Source organism: Mustela nigripes, chromosome 2 (genome assembly GCF_022355385.1).
Source record: "Mustela nigripes isolate SB6536 chromosome 2, MUSNIG.SB6536, whole genome shotgun sequence".
NCBI classification, from domain to species: domain Eukaryota; kingdom Metazoa; phylum Chordata; class Mammalia; order Carnivora; family Mustelidae; genus Mustela; species Mustela nigripes.
In genome coordinates this window covers 190,979,685-191,007,257 of record NC_081558.1, presented here as the reverse complement: position 1 = coordinate 191,007,257, position 27,573 = coordinate 190,979,685, and positions in this window count along the sequence as shown.

Below are 27,573 nucleotides of genomic sequence, written 5' to 3'. Positions count from 1 at the left end.
GTGGTAGATGCTCCTTACTTTCTAAACCAATACCCTAGAGTGAGGCAATTAATGGCCTAGGAATCTCATGCTTCTCTTTGACTTTGAATGGCCTCAAAATAAAGATTATTTTGTTTGATATTAGTATACAACTCTAGCTTTCTTCTGGTTACTATTTGCATAGTATATATTTTTCCATCCTTTTATTTTCAATCTGTTTGTGTCTTTTAACCTAAAATGTCTCTCTTGTAGAGAGCAGATAGTTGGATCTTTTTTTTTTTAATTCCATCTACCAATGTGCCTTTGATTGGAGGGCTTTATCCAGCTATAAGGTAGCATTTACATCTACATTTTGATGTTAGTTTCCTAAAGCTTGTGGTTTTTTTTTTTTTTTTTGCTCCTCTATTTCTCCATTATTGCCTTTTTTGTGTTATTTTCTAGTGTACTATTTTAATTCTCTTCTCATTTCTTTTTACTATACTTTTTTGAATGGTTGCCCTGGGATTACAGTGAACACTTAGTTTATATCAATCTAGTTCAGATTGATGCCATATTAATTTCAATTCTGTAAAAAAAACTTTGGTCCTATTTAGCTGTGTTTCTTCACCTTCCTTTGTGTTATTATTGTCATACAACTCACATTTTTATCCACTATAAGCCCATCAACATAGTTTTATATTATTGCTTTATGCAGTTGCCTTTAAATCAGATAAAAGAGTCAAAATCCAAAATATATGCTTTTTATTTACCTATATAGTTACAGTAATAAGTTCTTGTTCTACTTTTTTTTTTTTTTATCACCACAACCACCAACAAAAACTCTTTTAGCCTGTCATTAAAATACATATTTGGTAAAGATTGGCCCAAGATCAACTTTAGAATTGTCAGAGATAGGAGAATGTAAATCTTAAAGGCTAGCCTATTTCTGGTACAGTCTAGCTCAGTAATGAAGACAATGTAGTATTTGACGGCTCTCACATTTCCTGTGGCTCCTCTCATATCACTTAAACCTAATTGCATTTGAACTGGAATCTCGACCCATGGCCTGTAACATGAGGATATTATATGTGTGTCGTGAGAAAAGTATTTGATGTGCTGTTCTACATCGTAACAAGCTACTAAAGATTAGAGCCAAGGGAACCAAAGAAACCAAGATCTATAATTATTGTCATTTGTGGGAATTGTTTTAAGAACATTTAGCTATTTTAATCCAATTTTTTTTCTTTATGGTCCTTAATGAAAAGGGTACTATACACAGAGGGCTTCGATCTGCAGCCCTCCTTTCTAATGAATGACTCTTTTTTTTAAATGAGCTTTTATGAGCTTTTTTTCCCCTTTATTTTTTCATGTGGATTCAAGTTGCTGTTTAGTATTCTTTTATTTCAACTTGAAGGACTCTCTTTAATATTTCTTGTAGCAGTAGTGATGAATTATCTTAGTTTTTCTTTATCTAGGAGTGTCTTATTTTTGAAATATAGTTTTGTTGGATATAGAATTCTTGATTGACAGTCCTTTTCTTTTGCACTTCAGATATGTCATCCCACTGCCCTTCTGACCTCAGTGGTTTCTGATAAGAAGTCAGCTGTTAATCTTAATGAAGCTCTCTTTCACATAAGTTATTTATCTCATGTCACTTCCAAGAATCTGTCATGGAGCTCCTGGGTGGTGCAGTTAGTTAAGGATCTGACTCTTGATTTTGGCTCAAGTCCTGATCTAAGTGGGTGAGATCGAGCCCTGCATGGGGCTGGTGCTCAGCATGGAGTCTGCTTGATATTCTCTCTCCCCTTTCCTCTGCCCCTCCCATTCTCTCTCTCTCTCTTTCTCTCTCTCTCTCTCTCTAAAATAAATAACTAAATATTAAACAAACAAACAAAAACTCTGTCTTTCAACAGTTTGATTATGATATATGTAAGTATGGATATCTAACATTGCCAATAATACTTGTACTAATTTTACTGATTTTACTATGGAAATAATGTCTATTACCAACAAAGTACCAGGTCTTTTCATTAAGTTTCCCTACAGTTTTCCCTAAGTTTTCATTATATTCCCTAAAGCCTAAGTAAAGATACACATCTGTATCTTCCCTCATATCTAAATGGTATCTGTCTGATCTGACCATACCTGTTGTCAGATGAAGAACAATCCCTTTGACTTTTTGTTTACCATCTGGGTTAGTCTCCTTGTAGGATTAGGACTGCTTTTGTTTTCTTTTCTTTTCTTTTCTTTTTTTTTTAGTTTAAATAAGCTATTCTTCAAACCATTCTTTACCATTCTTCTTACAGTCAGTTGTCCTTGTGTGAATAAAACTGTTGCTGTCATGCATAGCATTATAGGTAACTTGACTTTCCTTCTTCTCATTGACCACCTGTTTTCACATTATCCCTTACTTGCAAGTAGATGGTAACTTCAAGAGCTAAAGGAGCTATTGAAGTGATTGAGAATGCTGAGTAGGATGTAATTACTTAGTGGAAGAGTTGAAAATGTATCACAGTAGTAAAGAGACATGAACTAGGAAGGACAGACCATCTGTTTTCAGCCTTCATTGACTGGATCCCTTTCCTCTCTTCTTACCAATGGCGAATTTCAGTGAGGTCATAATCTGAACCATCTTTCAAAATAACTCTGCTAAGTGACACATCTAGCTCTAAAGTAGACCCTTCCATTTGGAAGGAGATTGATTGTAGCAAGACAGTTTCATCAGGCTTTAGGCAAAACTGAGTCTCACATAAGGAAAAATAAACAGATTTCAATGAACTTCACACTAAGCCCCTGATCCTAGTCATTGGTTTACAGAGCATATAATTCTTTTTCACTTTCCTTAGGGAAACTAGAGAATTTCAGATCACAAGTATTCTCATATATAAATAAATTGTTAGTACAAGGGAGAACAAGCAACAGCCAGGCAACTGAATGAAGTGTGTGTCATAGTATTCTCATATTTGACTCTTTTGTGTTTTGTTTTGAATTGGTTTTGTTTTAGCTATAATGAGGGCTATTTCCAGGAACACTAGTTAGCCAAATTATTGACAAGCTTGATAAAAATAGGCTAGTATGAAGTACCAAGCAGAGGCTACCACACCAACACCAAAACATAAAGCACAGTGATCTTATGTTCTTTTATTAGATTCAGTATTCTTTTGCAGATAGATGTAATTACTGAGGGAAAAGCCTGATATGACTGGTCACCAATAGTTGTTCTCAGACCTGAAAGACTTGTATATATGTTTTTATAGTCCTACTGCAGTGGTCATCAATATTGCTGCATTACTTCTTGTGGTGATTGAAATGCTTTGGTGTCAAAACTAATCACAGCATGGTTCGTAAGTTGGTGTATTAACCAGAGAGGTTTTTATTATTACTGGCTAGAATGGTTACCCATACTTGCAATTTGTCATTATAGAAACTATAGATCTGCCATTTATAAAGTTGTCATGGTTTTGTCATGAGATTAGGCTAACATTTGAAAGTATAGGCAAGAAGGAGCACGTCACATGATCATTGAATATATTCTAGTCCTTCATCAGGTTAGTATTAGGGGTTAGAACATTGATAAAGATGTGGATAAACTGAGAAGGACATTGAAAAGACCAATGAAGGTAATTAAAAGGATGAAAACAGATCTTTTATATAAAGATTAAAGGAATAGGGAATATTTAGTGTAGAGGTGAGAAACCCAAGGGAAGTCTTGATCACTACCTTAAAATTTATTAAAGATTTTTATAAGGAACACACCTAATAGTTATTCTTTCTGTCCATGGGAGACCAAATGAAAAAACACATTTAATTCTTTATTTATTACCATTATTATTTCACCTTCTGATTAACTGCTTCGAGAGGTATTAATGGAATTTATATCTCATTACCTAAATCACTCCCTGGCAATAATTTGGACCCTAAGGGTTGTACATTAATTTTTTCAGACCCCAGGGGCACCATTTAGTATTCTTGAGCAGTAACGACTATGTACTAAATGGTATAGAATAACCTGATGATGGCTCATTGATCGTTTAGTTATAGATCAGAAAACAACTAGAGATCATCTGGCCCAGGCTCCTAAGGGGAATACTGCATCATATTAAAAAACATAGGTTTTATTTACTTCTCAAAGCTTTCAAGGGAGGATACTCTATACCCTGTCTCACTGAAGAGAAAGAAACACATACATAGAACTAACAGGCACATAAATTCATTATATACATTTACTGAACATATAAGAGCATGTGATAGATGCTGCTGGTGAGAGAATGGGGAGTGGAGGGAGTTGAGTACAAGAAAAACCCATGATTCTTTTTAAAAATGGACACATTAATGAATAGTGAATGAGAGGAAATGGTTTATGAAGTTCTTAAGTCTAATTTTAGTTCTTCTCACATGATCCAAATTACTGTAGGTGCTTTAAGAAACTTTAATTCATAATTAGTTAAAAATCAAAGTTATATGCTGTGCCTACATAACTCCTTAAAACGGTCAAAGGGACAGATTGAAGTTCAAATAGTAAAAATAACTAGTGTTATCAAGATTAGTGGTAGAGCTTTAAGGAAATAGTAGACCCTCCCTCTGTAGAGAGGTTAACCATTATATTTCATTTTATAAACCATTCATATTTCTGTTTTTCCAATAAGATAAATGTGATATTAATGTATGGTGCAAGAGGGAAATGAGTCCTGGTGAATTTTCATATCTTTAGTCATAGATCAATTTTTTAAAATTTAAATATTATTTAGAATCTTTTGCACTATGTCTTGAAAATCACTGTTCTGTGCCATCATTATTTCTTCTATTTGTGAATGAATGTAGGTGGTATCTATAATTCTAGCTTTCTGTTTTGGGAATTACACCTCCAGGCTGATATGCCATCTCAGGATGTCAGAGAACTAGTTCCCGGCTTGCTGCACTCAATTTCTTTCTGACAGCCAAGAAATTTGATTTTTATAATGAGGTGTAAATCATAGAAAGGGGTTGTCTATAAAAGACTTCGGTAGAGATAAGAGCAGGAGTATAAGCATTTATGTCAACGGTGCTGTAGGTTAAAAGAGAACATCAGAATTAAGAACACCATCAGAGATTAAGGGGACTTCAGTTTACATGGGTATTCTATACTTATACTGAATATACAGTGAAGGTAAAAATTAGCAGTGGTGTATTTCATGTTCAAATCAACTTTTCCTACAATGGTAGTCAAATGGGCTGTCTAATGAACATAGGAACAGAGGCATGGCACAATACACATGATAATATTTCACATCCTGCTGTAACTTCCCACAAGGCAAGGAGAAAGTAATAGGGGAATAGTCTCCTTTCCTAATCACCCACACTTGAGCATAATTATAGTGTGACATTGCAAAAGACCCTAGACATGTAGAGTGCAAAAGGAGAATTTAGAATTGTGGCATGAAGGGTAATTTTCTTTACTGAGTTGAAAAATTTGCTTGGGTCCGAACTGATAGAGAAGAAGAAGTTTTATTTCAGGATTTAAATGTGATATTGGTATTTTTGGCATTTACTCAACTTTTTATTTTATTATTATCCTTGCATACTTTTTTTTGTATTCAGTATCTCAGGTAGTAGTTAGAAAGGAAATGAATAAATGAGATGTACACCTGGTCATTGTTCTCGTCCTGCCTCCTTCCCTAGCCCCAGTGAACTATTATTAGTTCTTAGTTTAATTTACCAATCAAAAATTGTAGCATTTATTCATAAAAATAAATGTGACATTACTGTGGATACATAATGTTATAGCTATATAATCCCAAAAAGCTAGATAAGATATGATCCAAAATACATATTTAGGTATTTGTATACAAAGTATAAAACACTCACATGAGAATGATAAATTTCAGCTAGTTATTTGGATATTTTATTTATATAACATGAAATATTCAGATATTTAAGAAATATCCAGCTAACTGATTAGAGGTCTCTATATTCCATGCAGCTACTTGGCAATATTTATTGATGTATTGATGTATATATGATGCTCATGTAACAATTACATAGAGATATTTTATGAGCTGAGATAAGTTTGGGTGACAAGAGGAAAATATCTCTTAGGAAATTCTATGTATTTTCTTTTTCCATTATATGTCTCATGTCAATTTTTCTTTCACCATGGTTAAGGTTTTTTAAAAATTATATTATTTATTTGAGAGAGAGAGACCAAGCACTAGCAGGGGGAGGGGCAGAGGGAGAAGCAGACTCCCCGCTAAGCAGGGAATGTGATGGGGGGCTCAATACCCAGGACCCTGGGATTACTACGTGAGAGGAAGGCAGACTTAACTGACTGAGCCACTCAGATGCCCCCACCACGGTCAAGTTTTAAGGTTAACGTTCCATCAGCCAAGGTTAAGGCTAGGTATGAGAAGTGGGTGTGGATCATGGTTATAAAAGTATCTGAGTTAATATCATTACTTGGACAAATTTCAAGCTCATTGGCTGGGATGCTCTAACTGTAGATTTATTTGACTCTTAAATAACAGTTTGAGAAACTCTAACGTTGCTGACGAGGCTTACAATGATGATACGCAAGAACAACCTATTTGTTTCTCTATGTTTGCTTGTTGCACATCATTCCTCTGGTTGGATTAGTGAGCAGAAGGAATTGTAAAACCACAGGGGAACAGTTTAAATGGGATAATGCAGACATTAGAGAATGATTAACAGTAATTTTACAAAGGTGGAAGGTAAGCTGCTCATTTTTATGGAAGGGAACAAATGTGTTTGGATGATTAACAAAATAAGACATGAAAAAAATAGAAAAATGTAGCCACTCAATTCTATTTGGGTAACAAACCATATGAGATATAAATGCAAATTCTCCCCCAAATTCACATACTTAACATTATTTAATGTTAAACTTCAGCTAGACTGTGGCAGACAACCAGCACAGAACATAAAAACCACAGTGCTTAAATGCCAGCCATCCTACTCAGTTAAAAGGCAGTTTATGTAATGTGTACTTTTCTTAAAAGTTTTTTTTTTAACCTACATAAGCCAGCTTAATTCAATGCTTAACAATAGCATTTCGATAAAACCTAAACTGCCTTCTGTAACAAATAGGTCAGATAAGTCGCTTAAATTCTGAAAGCTTGTAACATAAAGAACAATATTTTTTTCAGTCATTCATTCCACGTACGTTTAACCTGTATTCTATGCAGAGCACTGTCTTATGGGGGAAATGGCAACGGAATCTATACAAAAGCAGTTTCTTAAGGAAGCTGGACAAGGGCATGCCTATTTAAAATAAGTTTGTTACTATCCAGAGGTACTTGTTTCTCCATCATTTAGGCTAGGTTGGGACCAGCTTTAATTTCTAGAGAGCTGCCACTGCAACTTTCAGAAACAATTTCCCATATCATTCAACTACCTTTTCCTCTTTTCTTCCTTGCCTCTGTTTAGGAGCAGATGAACCCTAAGGACTTCTTTGGAAGCCCTGTCTCTAAACCTCCCTAGCACAGCACCCTACATGGTTAGCCTAGCTCTGTCTTTATTTAATCCATTCTGAGCCATGGTTCTGAAGAACACAGTGATGGTGCTCTGGAGGTTTGGTATTATGAGAGAGGTTCATTCCTAGGAAGGATCAGTATTGTTCTGGAACTGTAAGCCTTTGCTTAAAAAAAAAAGCGGGGGGTGGGGGAGGTGCGGCTGTATGGTCCACTGATGTTAACATCACTTGAGAGCTTTTTAAAAAAGCAGGCTATCAGGTTCACATCAGATGTAATGAATCAGAATCTGCATTCACATGCACTTTGAGATTTGAGAAGCACCATAATAAACTATGGAAAGATAAGTGAATTGGAGGAGCCTTCATTTATAGTCTTACTTTGACTTTAATTTAATTAAGGCACAGTTGGTCAGAGTATGGTTTAATGAAGTCTTGTATTCTATACTGTGCAGGCAATTTAGGATAAGGATTATATCTCTCAGCAATGTCTCCCAAATGCCCGGAAGAGTGTTGACATGCACTAAATAGAAACATGTTGAATGAGTTTATATGTCCTGCCCAGCATCAAGTATAGAGTCCTGTCTATGCACAGTATATGCTTGTGGACTACAGATTTGCAGGTAGAATTTGGTATTTCAAGCCCCATTTCCCAATGCCTAAAAATCCATTACCTTTGATCAGATGTATGACTATATATAAATGAAGCCTATTCAGTCAATCTGTAATATTCATTGAGAGCTACACCTATTCCTTTTACCAGGAATTTGGAATTAAAGAATTAAAAGACTTTCCTTGTGCTCAGGGTGTTTATAGTCTAGCTCATTGACAGGCATGAAGATATATATACTATGGATCTATTTGGATGGACATAAAGAGTACAGTGGAAATGTGAGAAGACAATGTAATTTTTCTGGAGTACACCAAGAATGGCTTCACCTAAAGTGGTTTGACTGAGGACTTGATGGATGTATAGTACATAAAGTTAGAAAAATTTGACAACATTCTAGGTGAAGGAATCAAGGTATAAGAGAGCTTATGAAGTATCTTATTTCTGGTGTTTATGCAAAAAAAGGAGAAGGAAGGAAACATTATACTGCACAAAAAGCCAAGGGCCTGACCCAGCAAACCCATGCATGACTTCTAAGTGAATCTGTATATCACCAAGCAGACAGTGCGGGGCCCACTGAAGAATTTTTAACAGAATGTGATGTGGTCAGATGTATATTTTAGAAGGCATCCAGAGCAAAGAGGAAGGATTGCAACTAGAGTCAGAGAGACTAATTAGGAGACGATTGCAGTAGTCTGCATTAGAAATGATAAGAACTCAGACTATGACAGCAATGATGGGAATAGAGAGAAAGGAAAGAGACCAGAGACCATGCTCAGGAGGTATAAAGGTGAGGAGGACCATAGAGTTCCCAAATTCTTTCAGCATGGCAAAGTAAGAGTAAATTGTTCTTGGCAGATTTATTTTCACTGCCATAACGAATAGTTACTTGTCATTTTTATCAAGTAAAAGGAAAAACTGAAGGGGTGCCTGGGTGGCTCAGTGGGTTAAAGCCTCTGCCTCTGGCTCAGGTCATGATCTCAGGGTCCTGGGATTGAGCCCCGTGGCGGGCTCTCTGCTCGGCAGGGAGCCTGCTTCCCCTTCTCTCTCTGCCTGTCTCTCTGCCTACTTGTTATCTCTCTGTCAAATAAATAAAATCTTAAAAAAAAAATAAAATAAAAGGAAAAACTGATCTTCTGAGGATCAAAGTTATATTTGGTCTAAGGGCCAAAGAAGAAAATTCTACCAAAAATTTCAGAATCAACACAAAATGGAGAGACCCAAGCTACTCTTCATAAAAATCTAGGCAGAAAAATCATCCTAAAATGCAACATGGTTAGCCTATAATAAGCAGCTAATTGGCTACGAGTTATGATTGATTTCATTTCCTTTACAAGGTGAACAAATATGAACAAGACTTTCCTCACATGTAAGTAGATTTGACTATTGCCTATATAGGATTTAAAGAACAACTTAAAAATCCTCCCCACCCCTGTCCTTACTGGTATCCAAAAGTCTCACCATCAAGTCATAGAACTCCTCCCTTTTCTAAGAGTACGTCTAAAGGCACAGATCGCTCTGCCACACATGATCAGTTTGTAAACCAAATGTCTCAAGATGGTTTTAAAAGGCTCTGCAGCCAGATTTACCAATCCACAAACTGTAGAAAATAAAAATGAAGAGAAGCTACCTACAAAAGTAAGAGAGAAAACTGGAGGTGTTTCTGTAGAATTCTCATCGCCACAATACCTCAGTCTGCACTACTCACTCGCATATTTTCAGCTGAACTTGCTCTTTTTTTTTGAACAATCTAAATAATTGTTCACATTTTCCACTTCCGATAGACACATGCTTATTATAATTAAAGGAAAAAAATGTATTTGGTTGAATATAATCCAAAGCTTACAGCTAACGTACAGACATTCGATACAGGGGACAGAACATTGTAAGATACAATTAAAAGATTGGCTCTGGTTATATTTATCATTGTCTTCTTTTGCATAAAAAATAGCCTTTCATTTTTAATGGAAGATTAAAATTTTACTAAACATTGACACTTTGGATAACAGCAACACTAACAAATGGAAATTTTATCTGGCCTGAATTCAGCCTGCAAAAGCCTCTTATTTGTTGTTAAAGTATAACAATTACTCTATCTGGGTCAGTTTATTTAGTTATTTTATATTTTAAATATATTAAAAATATGTGACTACCTAATATTACCTGGCTTTGAAAGTTAAGCCTGTGGCTCTGTTCCTTCTATATATCAATTCTGTGAACTTGTTTCACAGACAGGCAGGCATAGTATAAAAAGAGGATTAAGACTGTTTTCTGTATCCTCAACTTTATCAGGGATGACACAGAAATCTCCATCATTCATACAGCCTAGGGAATTCTAAAGCATTAACAATTTATCTGGTTTATATGTTATAAAAGCTAGAAAGTGTATATTTTTAAACCAATCACCAAATCCAACCATAATGCAAAAAGTTGCATTCCAAGTTTGACTAGTACAATTCATGCAGAATAAAAATAGAGGGCATGCTCTTGGAAAAGCTGGTGTCCAATAAATTTGACAATAAAAATCTCATCCCAAGTGGTTTAAAAAGGTATTTGGGGAAACACACTGCTGTACAAGAATGGTACTATCTTTGATGTGTAAATACTTTCTTTCTTTTTTTTTTTTAATTTGCCTGGATGAACAACATAAGGCATTGGCTTTTGCAAGAAAAAAGTTGTTAACAGCTGCTGATAGATAGATAGACAGATAGACAGATAGATAGACAGACAGACAGATAGTTGATTACCATGGTTTTGGAGTTCTCTCACCTTCCCTTATCATTGGTCCAGAAGATCTGCTCTTAATAGCTGAGTCCAAGCAGGGCTCTAAGGGCTGGCCCTAGTCAAGAAGGAAGGTTTGTTGTTCAGGAATCTGCAGCTCCTCCCCACCTTTTCCTTCTCTTCCTTCTTGCTAACCCTTAATGTAAACCTGATGTGGGAAACCTGGTTTCCTTTGTTTCTTACACAAAGTCGAAGGTTTGCTACAGGAAAGGAAAACACATCATTCATAAAATACAGAAAATTAGCTAAGGTGAATTCTATCTTTCCTTCCCTTTCTTTCTCTATTGTTTTTAAAATCCTTAAGGTATCAAAAAGATGCAAAAAAAAAAAAAAGCCAAATAAATATAAAAATAGTCAAAAGGAAGTTGAGTTTTGGATGAAAAGGGCATTGAAGAAATTGTCCAGTAGTAGAAATGGTTTTAGGTAACTAGACTTTAGATGTCATCTTGGATTCTAAGGGCATGGTCAGGGATTCTTTTGCCAACTTATTTCACAGGCAGATGCCTGAGCCCTGCCATAGACCTCTGAATCAGTCTTTGGATGTTGGGCCTTTAATCAGTGTTGTGAATAAGCCCTTCTAAAACTTTTGTGTACTTCGTAGTTTGAAAACTTCTACATGATTGGAATCAACTGACCTTGTGTGCTTGACAATGACAGTGTCTAAGGCTAACAGTCTTCTTTTCCCTCCATTGTAAATGTCCAACAATGCCATGCAACTTTACAAAGTACCAGACAATTGTTTATCTGTTCTCAAATTATCTGTTCCTGAAAATTCTTTCTGAACAAAGAAGGTACAACTCAGTTCTCAACAAAAAGTTATCAGTTTCCTGAATTTGTCCCCATTTTTTTATGGTATTCCTTAAATCAACTATCAGGTATCAACTCTCTAAAAAATCAACACAAAATATTTTTACAAAACTGTTCCTTAACCTCCTAGAGTAAGGGAGAACCCTACCTAAGTCTTAGTAGTGTCTGAAAAAGGTTAGTGTTATTTATAGGACATTTATAGGGCTTTAAGTATGGTTTAAGTAGGTCTTAGAGTGGGTGGTTCAAGGTAGGGAACTGATTGGACATGGGCAACATACTAAACTGACATAGCAGTTTAGTATTGGTGTACTTAAGAGGACAAGGTCTTTAAGTGAATCTTGATAAAATAAGCTGAAGTTTGATAAGTGAGTAGTTTGCCCAGGTGAGCAATCTGTTGCCCTGAGAGGAGAGCAAAATAATTGCCCAGACATGTTGGTTTTTAGGAATTTTCTTAAAGCAAACAGCTCAGTTATTTATTGATTTATTACCCTAAGTTCTTGGACAGGAATTTCCCACAACAGATAGTTGAGTCATGCTAACCCAGGTAGCTTTAGTTTTCACTAACACTTGCTATCTATGGATAGAGGTGGTCTCATTTCTCCAACCAGCAAGGATATAAGAGATCTTTTCTGAGATTTCTTTATTCTAAATTCTTAGTGAACTTGATTCAACAAATATTAATTGAATATTCAGAAAGAACTGGAAAGTGCGAGGTACAGTTACTGTTATTTCCCCCTCCTTCCACACAGATACACACTGACCATTATAAACATTAATAATCAATACAACATTCCTTCCCTTTCATCCTGAACTTGACCTCATGCTCTTTTTCAAAGTAGCATTTAAGGCAATCATTTTCAATTCATCAGAGTAGTCCCTCAAATTACAACCCAAGGGACTATGTTAATCATTTGGGGACCATGAAGATGAATTTGGCATACATTGTATTCTCAAGGAGTTTGAAATTAAGAAATCATTGGGTACCCTAAGAACATCACTGTGTGTTTCGGTTAGAGGTAAAGCAAACATGAATGTGTGTAGTATAAAATAAGTACAGATAGAGAGGTGGAGGCCATTCATCCTTGAGGTGAAAATAAGAGTGTGTGACACTTAAAAAGAATGGAGAATAACTAAATCAGGAAAGGCTGGGCATGAAAGAATCACAATGTGCTTCAAGAAGATTATTCATCTGGGGGCACCTGGGTGGCTCAGTGGGTTAAGCCGCTGCCTTCGGCTCAGGTCATGATCTCAGAGTCCTGGGATCGAGTCCCGCATCGGGCTCTCTGCTCAGCGGAGAGCCTGCTTCTCTCTCTCTCTCTCTCTGGCTGCCTCTCCATCTACTTGTGATTTCTCTCTGTCAAATTAATAAATAAAATCTTTAAAAAAAAAAAAAAAAAAAAAAAAAAAAAAAAAAAGAAGATTATTCATCTGGAAATAGACAAGAGATTCTATAAATGCAGAGAACGAGTACGAAGCTATTGCAAGAATCTCGAAATAACATAATTTAAGAACGGATTAGATCAGTTATAGGTAGATGGAAAGGAAGGGGGAGGCAGGAAGAACTTGCCATAGAGATAGAACTGGTAAGCGTTGACTGCCAGTAGTTAACTGTAAGGAAGTAATCAGAGGACATAAATGACTATTTTATTTTATTTTATTTTATTTATTTAATTTATTGTATTTTAAAAATGCAAACTTTGTATTTTGAGGAACAACATAAATTTAGTTGTTAAATTTGAACAACAGTGAAAAGAAACAGTTTCAGTCAAAACTTAGTACTTACAAAAATTATTTATACTCTTCTCCATGTGACTTTTATGAAATATAAAATTACAGACCTATCCCACAGGGTTATCACATATCCTACACTAGACCAACTATTGGCACTCTGTTGGGAATTCAGTCCTTAAGGTGAAACACTCAGGAATGAAAGGTGGTAGGAGCACTCAAGAAATTTTTGTGTGTTAATACCATTGAATTCCCCAAGATAACCTAGTTCTTTTCTTTTTGGAGAGCTAGTTGTTTAATTCTTCTTAAGCCTATTAGTTATTCAAGGAGAGCTGAAGCCATCATAATTCGTTTTCCCTGTGTTAGGCAATACTGAGATCCAGCAAATATTACTTAGCTTCTTACTCCAGGATATACTTGTTCCTGGAAGATAAGATTGTGAACCAATTAAAATTAGGACCAATAGATTGCACATCAAAACTCATTTCAAGGCTCTTGCCTCACTGTGCTCACTTAACCCAAGACTACCATATTATAAATTCTGCCCAGGTAGTTGCTTGACTTGCTGACTTCCTTTATAATCACTATATCCAGACCCTACAACCCTATAAATGTTGACCTCCTTTAGTGTAGTAGGTCTAATAAAGTTATCTTTGCTGGATCAATGGGTTTTTCTGGTAGTCATTTGGGGAACCAAAAGTCAATAGTAAACAGCCAATAAATTCTTTTTTATTTCCTGGACAAACCAGATAAAATTAAATGATATTGCCTGCAAGTGAAAAATTGCTAATTATTTCATGCATTATCATACCTGGCTAATAGAATGTCATTTTGTGTACAGCTTGACCCATAAAATTAGACTGTCAATTTCTGGAAGGCAAAAAAAAAAAAAAAGAAAGAAAGAAATCAAATTGAAGTATAATGGTATATAATGTTAAATCACATAAAATATAAAGAAATAGACCAACTTACTACTTGTGCCATCCCATCAGTCACTAGCATATTGTCTTAGTAAAAGTAGATCCCCAATATCTGTTTGATGATAGCTGTACCTATTGTGCTAAATTTATAAGGTCCCTAACTTTAGATAGAACACTGCAGTAAGCCTTGTTGGAGTGTCACCCATTTCCTCTTGGATTCTCTTTTCATTTCAGTGGAAGGCACCCCATGATTCCTAAATCACACCCTTTGTTCCAGAACTGCCTCAGGGAATTTGCTGCAGAGACAGCCCTTAACTAGTAACTGATGAGCATAGAGGGGTAATTGGCCGGTGTAGTTCCGAGTTCCCCAGGGGGTTGAATTTTAGTGATCCAGTGTGGTACCTCATTTAAGAACATCCCCCTTTATAGACTGCTTTCCCTCTACCACCTTTCCACGCTCCAGTTATGCGGGGAGAGTTATACACAAAAATGACGTTCCTCAAACATGTACACTAACAGCCACGATACTTGCAACTTTTTATTTATAGGTAATGGAAATTGATTTTGCCTTAAGTATCTAAATAAGAGGGATTTATTAGTGGGTTATTGGTGTTTACTCCTCAAATGACCAGTAGAGAGATCTCTTGATCAAGCACACCTAAGATTACACATAATTCTTGCTTCAGGTCTGCTTTTGGAGAGATCTCAACGGAAACATGGACCTCTTAAGAAAGTGAGTTATCTTTATCCTTTCATGGCAAAACAGTTCATAGAATTGTACCAAGGATAACTTCTAGTGAAGAGTCTGCTGGACTGTACACTCCCAGCAAGAATGATGTCTGATCAGTCTGATCTGTTGAGTGGCTTGCACAGAGCCTATCACAGAGTAGGTAATCAGTATACACCTGCTAAATAAATCTTCATAATCCAAGTAGCCTGGCCACAGGGCCTGACAATTGCAGGGGCATGGCCATCACAGTAGACTAGAACTGAACCATGCTGAGGAATGAAGGAGGCATTTGTTCAAGAAGTGTTTTAGCCAGTCCACACCTTATAACCAGGATGGATGCTTAGGCAACATGTATTGGGATGTTTGAACCAGTTGTCCGTAGTTGTCCATTCTAACTCTTGCTTTGTCTGTTCTGATCTGTATGGTCTATGCTCTCCTAGGTGTTAACCATTTTCATATGACCCATGCTCCTAACCTTTTTATCAATTACTTTATCTCAGGTGTGCTTAAATCTTACTCTTGAAAGCTGAAGAGAATGCTCTCAATACTTTCATATGTTCTTTATTTTATATCTCTTCTCACTAGTTCCTTAGCATTTCAAAGAGAGCCAGTGCCTTGGCCAAAGTTGTTGCTTGTTTCTGAAGCAATATACCTGATCATACATCCATGCATGTATTTGTTTTTCTCCTTAGGAATTATGTTTCTTATCACTGACTGCATTGGCCTAGTGCCAGTCTACTCTGCGCCATGTTAGGCAGCATAAATACTAGTTTTGGTTGATACTGTAGAAACTTATTTAATGATAACCTGGACAGTTTTAAGTCAGTGCTTAAAACCAATCATAAGAAAATAATATTTTTGTATCTAATAAGGTAAAGCACTGTGAAAATGGCAAAGGGGACATACAAGAATTCCAACAGTGATCTTTGCCTTCTAAATATATAAGATTCCAATCCAGGTCTGGTACACAGTATTTATGTAACCCCAGGCAAGTAATTTAATCCTTGTGTCTCTTTTACTTACATGTAAAATGAGGGTAGTAACTACTGTGCAGGCTTGTAAATATAAAATTTCAAACACATAAATTCTCCTTAACACATAATAGGCATTGAAAAATGGCAACTGAGAGAATCATCAGTCTAATTGCAAAGTTGAGATGTAAAACACATGTAACGGTGTAAAATATCACCTGATAGATATCAAAAGGCAGCTACATTTTTCACATGTACAGAATTAATAGTACTGTGAATTCAGGGGAATCAGCCATTCTGGGCTGGAGAAATCTGGGGAGGTCTTTTGGAGTAAGTGACACCAGAACTGAGTCTTGAAGAAGGGGATGCTCTTTAAGATAAGACCATGCGAGGTGTGCAAGACTGCCTGGGCCAGGTACCCTTACCACACTGTATTAGGTTTTGGGGCTCAGGGGCTGGGGCCAGGGGCAAAATGAGCCTGTGACTCCCCTCTTTGATCATGAAGAAATTAGATTAAGGTCGCCAAAATTTAACTATAATCATAGTGTAATAAAGTTAAAAAAAATAAGAGAGTAATAGGCTAACTTTCATGAGGAAGCAAGCAGGGTAGCAGCAGAGGCTGGGAACTTTGCTGATGAGGTGAAGGCTTATTTAAAGATGAGATGAATATACTCTGTCTACTTTTTGAGAATCAACATTTCTCTATTTATTTTCCTTCTCCCGAGAATAAGCATATATAGAGTGGTCAAAACGAACATTAAAAATAATTTGTTTTCTTATTTTTAATTTTATTTTAAAATAAGACATGATGTCATATCTATTTCACAAATGAGGACTCATTTTCCAGTTCTTTTACCCATTTTATGCAGGACTTTATTTTTTTCCTACCTTAATTGTATGTATTAATAAGAATGATATTATAAATTATAACTTCATGGAACAGAGAAAATATTTCATGTTTTATATTTTTCATTTGTCTTAAAATTGATCATATTTTTTTAGAAATATATTCATACAGAGTCCACTTGAGAGAAACTTCTAGAAATGAGAGTAAATGTGAAAAAACAAATATGTTCTAAACTTATTCTTACAATCTTCATGTGCTATGTAGAGACGAAGGTGTTAACTTTGGTCTTCAGGTCCATTTATATGTTACGGATGTGTCCACTGAATTATAGGTGTGAGAGCCATTATCTCTCAGGAGCACCTTGAAAAAGAGATGTCTAATCTCAATAATGTGACTTTCTGCATTAAATAAATCCACCATGTTCTGCAGTTCTTCGTTCTTAAGGGAAAAAATGTCACCCCCATTCACCTCTTCTGATCTTAAAAAGAAAAGAATATCAAAGAAGTTTGAATTTTTCCTAACCACAATTGATTTTGTTTCATCCTACTTGGTATTCTATATTACACGGTATATGCGTGTGTGTGTTTGTGTGTACACGCATGCACGCGTGTGTGTGTGAGTGTGCGTGGTATAATGGGTGAATAAACTCAGGAGAACCCATTTACTGGCCAATGTTTACCATAGAAACTATTTTCCTTCACACTGACTTTACTCTCTATTTCTTAAACTAGAGTATATGCTTATTTAAAAAAAAAAAAAAAGCGATTAGCCTGAGAAGTCTAGTTTAATGAACACAACCCTGAGGTAATACTTGGGCAATGCCTAAGAAAGTACTTAACTGGGATTTTGAAAGGCTCAGGAGGCTTCCACTTTTGCCCTGCAGATGAGCTACATTAGAGGAGCATCCTACAGAGGCTGTATTTTTCTTTAAAAAAAAAAAAACACCCACTGTTCTACATACTTTAAACTAGTTCTACACTAACAATAATGTGTGCCTTGGCATTTGCAGAAAAGATTCTGACCAACATCTATTCAATTTTGGCATCAGGTCTGTGTCTTCTCCTTTATAATTGCATGAGATACGGTTGATGGATTATATTGAATGATCGTTTGAGCAATGGAAAGTAAAGAGAAAGTGATTTTTTTCTTTAAATTTAACTTTAGCTGACTTCTTTCTCTCTTATACAAACCGGTACTTCCACCGCTACTATGAATTCAGGGGAAGCAGCCATTCTGGGCTGGAGAAATCAGGGGAGGTCTTTTGGAGTAAGTGACACCAGAACTGAGTCTTGAAGAAGGGGATGCTCCTTAAGATAAGACCGTGCAAGGTGTGCAAGACTGCCTGGGCCAGGTACCCTCACCACACTGTATTAGTCTAGTCTAGCACAATCTCTTCAATGAAATGGAAATAAATTCTAGAAAAAGAAGAAAGGTAAAATGACATGTTCACATTAGTGCCCCCAACCAGTCTCTTGGTTTACTGGGTAACAATAAGTTTTTATTTTTCTTTTATGTGTTCATATTTTTACTATTATGGGGAGGAATGTAATTCACAAACCAATAGAGCGGTAGAACAAATAGTTAAACATTACTGATAATAGAGTATTTTCAGACACAAGTCTTATGTGAATAATATATACCTTATTTCATATTTTAATGTAGATATTAAATGATTTAGCTTGAGAAATCCAGAGAAAGTTCCCCAGAGTCAGAATTTTAGAGCTAGAAGTAAATATCGGTATTACTTAGTCTGATTCTATATCAAACAGAGGACTACAGAGATAACTAGCACTTGGTTCTCATTAAGGGTAGAGATAAGACTAGAGTTTGTATCTTCAGTAAACCATAAAATGATCTTCCTTTCCCTTTAATCACTATCAAAATAATGTAACACTTTCCTTGTTACACTTGTAACACTTTCCTTGTAAACACAGCACTACAAAGTCTTAAATATTGAACACTAAAGGATTTGACCAGTTGGCGTGATCACCCTTGTCTGTGTTTACCAGCTGAATGCTGATTCTTCTTGATATCTGTGAATGAAGATTTCTTCACATTTCCTGACACACTGTTCTTCTATTAATACAGCTAAGAATCGTGCTTCTCTTAGTTACAGTGTCACGTTACTATGCCAGGTTTCAAGTGGGGTCAGCTCTGACCTCAAATGCCTCTCTGGCTTAGACAAGCCAGTCTAGCTCTCTTTGGATATTTTCTTTTTTCTTACCTAATGGGTGTGGGCTGCACCTGGCACTGTATTATTACTTCATCCTATGTAGACCCACAGGCTATTTCAGCTTATAAAGGTCATGTCTTATTTTAGCTAGTTCCAGCTAATTCGTAACCATCAGAAAATGATTTTGAGAGCAGGTTCACTGAAGACCGTATCTATACCACGGCCAAACTTCCAGTGGATTCGGTCAAATTGGTAAAAATCAGTGCAGACCGTTGTTTGGCTTTTTTGAATTAAACAACAGATTAATGTATTGTCTTACCTTTCCATAGTTGTGCTGGATTGTTAGTGAACAACATATGAATATTGTATAAGGGTCTAACATAGGTGGAATGCCACCAGAATTTTGACTGCTTGGATCAAAAATATCCACTAGTAGAACTCCTCCTTGGGAATGACCCCTAGCAGTTTTACAGTCACCTGCTGATAATTTGATTTAAATCACATTTCCTCAATCTGTTGGTGAGGACCATATGCCATTTAGGACAGGATGAAGAGATGCATTTTGGTGAGACATACTGTGTCTCTTTCCTTTTCCAACCTAGCGAGTTTGTCGATGTAATAGAAAAGGATTATTTTTATAGCTTTTAGAACTTGGTGTTTGAAAGCTTTTCTTAATTGGGTTCCATAATTTTAAACAGAAGCCACATGGTAGACAGAAAACTGTAGTGACTAACCTGAGCATGATAGAAAGTAACGCTCTTTTAAATAATTAATAGCTGCTAAAAGGTCCCATGCATTATGGAGCGAGGAGGGAGAAGACTAGATTTAATCAGAAGATTCAGGAAGGAGGGTTGATGAGAGAGATTAATCAAACCAGAGCATGGTCATGCAAGGGACAGGATCAGATGATTCACTCACAGAAATGAGTAAGAGCAAAGAAAGCAGAGAGTAGGGGGAGGGTGACATGATGGAGAAAGTCGCATATGTGGTGGTAGTCAAATGTCAAACCTCATTAAAGAAGTTGTCCACAACATCTCTAATGAGCTGGAAACAATGTGTGACAAACCTGGTTAGAGGCTTTTTTGCACAAATTCAAACTCAGGCCAGGTTGCTCAATGGGTCTTCAGAGAAATTACAAACACTGGAGTGAATCCTAGCCAAGGAGAGCTGTGTTAGCAGACTTCCCCCAACCGCATAACTTTGGCAATTGAGACAAAGATAAAGCTACGTTACCTCCTTGAGGTAATGCTGAATTGGCCTCACCTATTTGTTGCCCCCTGAGAATTGTGACAGAAGACACTATGGTTAGAGAAACTAAAATAAGCGCAACAACAAAGACCGCAACACGGTTTTTCTAAAATGTCAGGATCCAGCAAGGCCAGGGGCCAGATATCAGTGAGCAGGAGAAGGATTTGATGGAAATCTGTGTTCCTCTGCCAAAAGAGTTAACTACACTGAGCCACCTAAGCCATCTGTATATGCAGAATGACCTTGGCAGAAGTGGAACACATTATTTGTTTCCATGGAAGGTTTGTTTTCTGTTTTTTTGTTTTTTCCCCCTAAGTCAGGCTACATGGTCTAGTGCAGAGGTGTCCTCACTGTTCCTGCCAAGAACTCCTGGGCATCTGGTGAAATGTTGTGAACTTCTTTTGAGTTTTTGATCTAAATTGGTACTCCATGTAAGTTTTAGATTAAGGGATTAAGAAATTCATCAGCGTTCAACTCATTTTTTTTCTTTTCTCTCTCCAACCATAAGTAGAAGGAATGATCTTCTGCCATCAACTTTCAATTATGTCCCTCTCTTTAAGGAAGCCATTAAAAGAACGCCCAGTTTTAATTTACATCAAAATAAAACGTTCCGACTCTCTTGCTTTGTCCATCCTGTACTTTACTGTTCTTTTGTTTCCCACACTACTCTTTCCTCCCTTCCACAGCCAGACAGAAACTCTTTGCTCTCTTGCTTCCCATACCATTTTCCTCCTTTAAGATTTCCTATTGTTCTCACTTAAAGAGGCACACACACCACTTTCTGTTAAAGCAGTTCACTTCTTTCCATCCAAACTTGTTTTTAGAACTTTCGCGCAACTGTCTTCTGTTGTGTGTGTACACCTGTTTCTATAAGTTAAAAATTTATGTGCATTTATATTGTTCTTTGCTCCACCGGTAGTTCGTAAGTTCCTTATGGACAAGAGCGTGATACCCTTCTTTTCTGCCATTGTCTTAGTGGAAGCCTTCTCAATGTCAATTGATGACTGATCCTGTCTATATACCAGAAATACCATGCTCCTTTGCTCTCCATTCAAGCTTGGGCAGACTCTATTACTTTGTTCTCAGATTAATCCTTTTTTATTTTTTAGTTCTTCAGGTTTCTATCTCAAGTCTTAAAATGTTTTCCTTGAAATATTCACAAGAGTGATCTCTGTGAGCACACTGTACATGAATTCAGAGTGCTGGGTCATGCTTTGGAAGGTGAAGAGAGTGTCAGACAAGTAACAAACCCGCAGCTCTCTCTTCCACCCAAAAGTTACCTGTGTTTGTGTGCATAACGTTAACTTCTTACTCACATAGTCATCAGTAGCCTGTGTGCCTGTTATTTTGTTTATACTTCTAATGATACCAGAGTATCACTTTTCTGTTGATTAATTATATTGTCTAATTCCTAGCATGTTGCTGCATTCCCAGTCTCTCTTAATGACTTATTGATGACAATTATGCCACCAAACACATTTTCTTTAGCAAATATTTCCAGAGCACAACACACACACACACACACACACACACACACACACACTGTAAATGATGCCATTTTCCACCCAAGCCTCTCTTGAGTCCTAGCCATGATGATGTTGTTATGACAGCCAGATCTCTTGGCCAAAAAGCTCTGAGTACAGTGCACTGAGACTATGTGGACATTTAAATGTGAAGAATTTGGGCCCAAACATGTATCCATGGGCATGGGAAATATCCACTTCTTTTCAGAATATCTCAGACTGACCCCAAGCAACATTTTTGTGGAATCCTAGCCTCGAGGACCAGTATTAGTTATGTAATTGCTCTACAATTGATAACCCGATCTCTCAGGGTGTAAGCTTAATTCTGAGACCATGGTACTAATTTAAAATACTTGGAAACCTGCAGATAGACAGACTTGAGGATGTATTGACTAAGTTCCTGTTCCAGGAGACCATACGTGTTCCACTGTGCTGAAACTGTCAAACTTAGCCCCTCAACATCTCTCAACTCTTTTCTAATCAAATCTCAACAGCAAAAATAACCAATAATTGAGAGAAAGAAATGAGATGGCCTGATGAAAATACTGCTCTGAAGTTTTAGTACACTTCTGGTGAGGCAAGAGATAGAAATATTGCTCTTGGGATCCCTGTGGCATGTGAGCTAGAGAACATGTACAAGAGAGCTGTGCGAGATACACCTGCAGAGGGAAGTTTGGATAAAATAATGAAGGAAGATGACAAGTTGATCCAGGCTATTACTTGTATTTTTAATTTGAACGTTATGTGAAGCTGCCTCCCTCAGATGCGGGAGAAGCCTGTTAACAATGCCCCCCAGGCCTTCTAAGTTAGCTTCACTGGGGGTTGTGTTTACCTTCTAACAGGCTGTGGTTCAGGGAAGTTTGAGGACCACCCAATATGCTAAAATAGCAAATAGAAATTTTCAGTGAGTGCTGTGTGCCGTACCGGGTGGTGAAATACAAGAGTAAATAAGGAAGACCCACTTCCAGAATTCCCAAAGGCAAGTTATAACACCAAAGAAAGTGAACACAGTTACGTACGCCTATGGAATTTATTTCAACTGTACACCCGAAGACCAAGTTTTTAAGTAGGTCACTTTTAACTTTTTTAAATGGAAATGGATTTTCTTATCAATTAGCTTAATCTAAATAATTTATTTAAAATGTTCTAACTGTTACAGTCAGAATGTTTGGAAAACTTCTTTGCCTAAGCCAGTCTAAGGTGTTGGGGCAGACCTGGTGGGCAACGTTGTGTCTCTGGGACCTCAGATTCTCCTTTCTTTGTTTCTAGCATCTCTCTTGTGTTTCTTCAAGGGTCGCCTGACCTCCTGGCCCTTCCTTTGCTCTCCTGCCAAAATTGCTCACACGATACGGATAGAGTGAGAGTGCTAAGCTGGTAGTCACGAGAAATGGGGTTGCACTGTGGCTCTGGTACTAAATAAATTATATGGCCTTGAGCAAGTTCCTTGAACTCTCTCTGTGTTTTCCTATCTGAAAAAAACAAAGGGTTGGGTTTTAGGAACTCGGATATTCTTTCGGGTTCTCATACTATGATTCATTGAGTTCTCCGCGCCTTGCGCTTTAAGATGGCAACTGAGGTGTCCATTTGGCAGAAGGAGAGGTTGATGAGGAGGAGTCATGGCTGAATTGCTTATGAATGATGGAGCAAGGATCTGACCAGGACCCTTTAGAGCTAGTGAGGAGTCAGAGCGCTGGGTTTGAATAAGCTTAGCTCTACCTCTGACTTGGTAAGTGAGATATGAACATATCCTCTGGCTTCTCTTTAGTTTCCTCATTTTGAGGTAGAGATAGTAATGATAACTTTCCTCATGGTGCCATTGACATTAGCAAGGGGATGAGCAGATGTGTTTAAGGTACATGGTAAGCATTTCATAAATGTTCTTTTTTTTGAGATTTATGTATATTTTAGAGAGAGGGAGAGCTGGGGGGAGGGGCAGAGGGGCAGAGGGAAGTGGAGAAAGAGAGTCTCAAGCAGACTCCCTGCTGAGCACAGAGGCCAACATGGGGCTGGATCTCATAATCCTGGGATCATGACCTGAGCTGAAACCAAGAGTCTGACACTCAACCTACCAAGTCACCCAGGTGGCACCATAAACGTTTCTTTATTTGTGGTAAAGGTGCAATTTATTCAGTGCCTCATTTTACTTTCCAAGAGTTAAGCTGTTTATTTAATAAGCCTATACAGAGATCAGGATGTTCCAGGAACTAATCTAAGAGCTTCACTTTTAAAACTCATAATAAGGCTGCAAAGAACTATTATGATGCCATTAGACAGATAAGAAATTTAAGACACATAACCTGCCCATGGTCACCCACAGAGCAAGCCTGGGTCCACTGTCTGTGCTCTCTATCATTATTCTACTGGCTTATACAGAAGGTCCGAGAACAAGAAATGAAGCAGAATGTGGGCAAGCCAACTCTATTATTTGTCAAAGTCTGCTTAAATTTGGTATACCAGAAAGTATACCACTATACATAGTAATTTAGAACATTTCTAAAATTATAATTATAATTATATTCTAAAATTTCTGTGAACCTACAGATAGTCCAAACCCTCAGGTGTTGCTTTTGAAGAGACATTAGTCTGTTATCAGGAATATTTACAAAGCATTTTAAATATGTATGGCAATCCTTCACAGAAAAAGCAAAGGGTGAGGACATTCCGAATCTTGAAATAGGAGTTGCAACATTTCTTAAACACCCTCTTTCCCACATGTCTTCCTGTCACACTTCTCCTAGGAATCCTACTCACAAGGAAGGTCTCCCCTGCTCTTCTTATATCTCCTAAATCTCTTCCCCAGCTCCACAGAAATAACACCCCACCAGCAGCCTCAGGATGCTAGCCTTATTTTCTCTCCCTGTATTATTTAGATCATTATACAGTATCTTATTTTCTTACATCCCTTTTAAGAGATCTAAGGGGTACTCTGAGAGAGTACAAATGTAACATGTTGTAGGGATAAATCTTTTTACAGAAGTAATCACTAAGGCCTGTGGCTTACCTGGTTTCCCTTACTGTAGTGCCTAGAATCTTGATTATGATAGGTTTTCTTTAAATTGGAGATTTTATAAAGCAATGAAATGATGAGTTAAGAATAACTCTGATGTGGGAACTACTGTATCTACAACTTAAAAATCTAATAAAATCCAGCACAATTCTTCACAGTAAATTGAATGACAGTTGTTTCTAATGTCAATTACAAGTCTTGCCTTGTGAGTAAATGGCCCCATTTAGCCAATTAGAACTAAGAAAAGAATTTTGTTCAGGGTTGGTTTCAATTGTTAAAATTTTCTACTGCTCAAATTCTACCAAACTTCTTGGGTAACACGAAATTCCGCCCTGAGAGGTTACTTCCTTATTTCAGGTGCCTTTTGCTGTAAGCAGTCCATTCTTGGCCTCTGCTTGTGTAATTGCTCAGAGCGTACTTTTAGTAAAAACTTTCTATCATTCACATTTCTAAAGAGGTTTACTCCCAGAGACATGTTCTGCCAAATACCTGCTATTAATTACTTATTGCCCGGGGTTCAATTTCCCTTGATTGAAACACGGTGTCGAAGCTTTCCATCTCCATCTGAGTTCTCCATCGTCTTGCTCAGATACCTTATGCCTTATGCTTTTCATTCTTCAAGCTTTGACTGAGCACCTACTTATTATGCTAGACACCTCTGGGCACTGAGATGACCAACACAGATGAAATACAACCTCAGTGTTCTGGAACCTCACCCTTCACATTGGGACAGCTGTACAGACAGACTTCTGTGAAATTATTTGATAAGGGCCATGATGTATTTTCAGGTACCGTGCCAAGATATCAATTACACACTAGCAAGGTGGTAATAAGGGAGGCTTCAAAATAAAAGTGACCTTTAAGTCAAGTTTTGAAAAGGGGGTTGAGATTAGGTAATGAATGGTGTTTTAGAGGCCAGAGCACTCTAGAAGCAGCAGCATGTGTAAAAACATGAAAAAGTTAGACAGTTGGTGCATTTATGACACTAAAAGATATTTTCTGTGGCTGGGCATAAAGTGTGCAGGACAGATGGTGACACTGGGATGACAGAAGCTATTGGGCTAGGTCATGAGGGGTCTTGGACTTCATGCTAAGGTTTATGGCTTTGTCCTGAAGGTATTAACCTTGATTGTACTTCAGGCCTATTTCAGAATCTGAAGGAAACAGAGCAACTTCTCCTAAAAAAAAAAAAAAAATACTCAAACAGAAAAGCTCAAATTCATACAGATTTCAGAACCTTTCAAGTCTCCAGATTAAAATCCAATACTTTAGATGAAGAAGCATTGACTTAGGTGGGAGAGAGGTATGTCCAAAACTCTCAGCAAAGGAAGGAGTTTTATGGTGCTATAGAGAGTGGCATACACAGGATACCTTGGGCACAGACACAATTAAGAGATGGTTGCAGAGAGCCTGGTGAACAATTATGGAGACATACACTGAAACACTGGTCATTGACACTGAGCAGAAGTGACCGTGGCTTTAGAGGGGAGCCCTATTATGGATGTAGTATTGTTAGAAAGTATTAATTAATTAGATGTAGTGGAGAGCAAAGTGGCCCAGAAAAAAAAGTGTAGAAGTACTTGACTCAAAGGCCCCACAAGAAGTCAGTTCAATGTAGCCCGGCTGAAAACTTAGGTAGGTCAGAAGCCCAGAATTTTCCCTTTTGCATTTTTTTTAGATTTCTGCCCTTGCTGAATGTAAGGAGTGGATTCCTTCCTTTTATCCTTTCTTCCCTTACTTCCTCCCTTCCTTCTTTACCCATTTTAATTAGTCTTGGATGAGTCCAAGTGTCTTCAGGCTTTAAAAGTTCCTCAGGTCCTTCTAATGTGCAGTGAGAATTGCATAGCATTGCTTTAAACTCTCCTTGTGGAAGGTAAGTATTCTCCCCATTCAACATTCAGTACTCGGTTTGGTGGACTTAGGGCCACGGACTGATAAAAGACAACTAAAAAACTGAGATCCTTGGCCACATCTTAAAATGGCAGGTGTTATACCATCTACTGGAAGAAGATGCCAGGTACGTAGGTGCCAAGGTCTTCCACTGCAGGTTTCATGTTCTTTCTATTATACCTCAGAAGGCCCGACAGTCTATAGATTAGCTCAAAATATGCCCTACCAACACACAAATGAGGTAATTCAATGAAGAAAGTATTTCTACTTTATTGCCCAGTTTTTTCAAATTGATGATTTTGATTTTGGCTTTAAGAGGTCATGTGATCTATTTGCTCTGATGGTAACGAGCTGACAGACCCTCCAGAGATGGCTCCTTCCTCTGCTCCAAATGCTCCTTGCTGTTGCAACATTCCATTTTTGCATGACCTCTGTTTTTATACGTGTTACCTGGATGCTCCAAATCCATATTTGATCTGACAGGTACAGACTGTTGCCATCATCTAACTAAGGAATATCACCAACCCCTGTTAGGTGGGGCTAACCCAGGATCACAAGTTCCTTTTGGGCTATATTACTATTTTGGTCTGTGTAGTGTTGGTGTGTAGGGGTGGGGATGGGGGCTGGCCAATTATCTCAACATTTTCTATTGTTGGAATTTCCCTACTATTTCATGAAAGTAAGTGTTTGCAAAAGGCAAGATAGAATTAGAAATTTTATTAAATGTTTTAACTCTCAGAATGGGACTCCTCTTATCAAGTCCAAGCCTATTGCTTGACATTTATATCTTTGAACTTTACGCAGATATTCAGGAATTATTTTTGCTAAACAAGGTAAGTCTGCATAGTGGGCAACTTCATGACAAATAGTTATGGAAGTACTTACCTAAAATGAATTATTTTATGTTTGTAGTTTTGT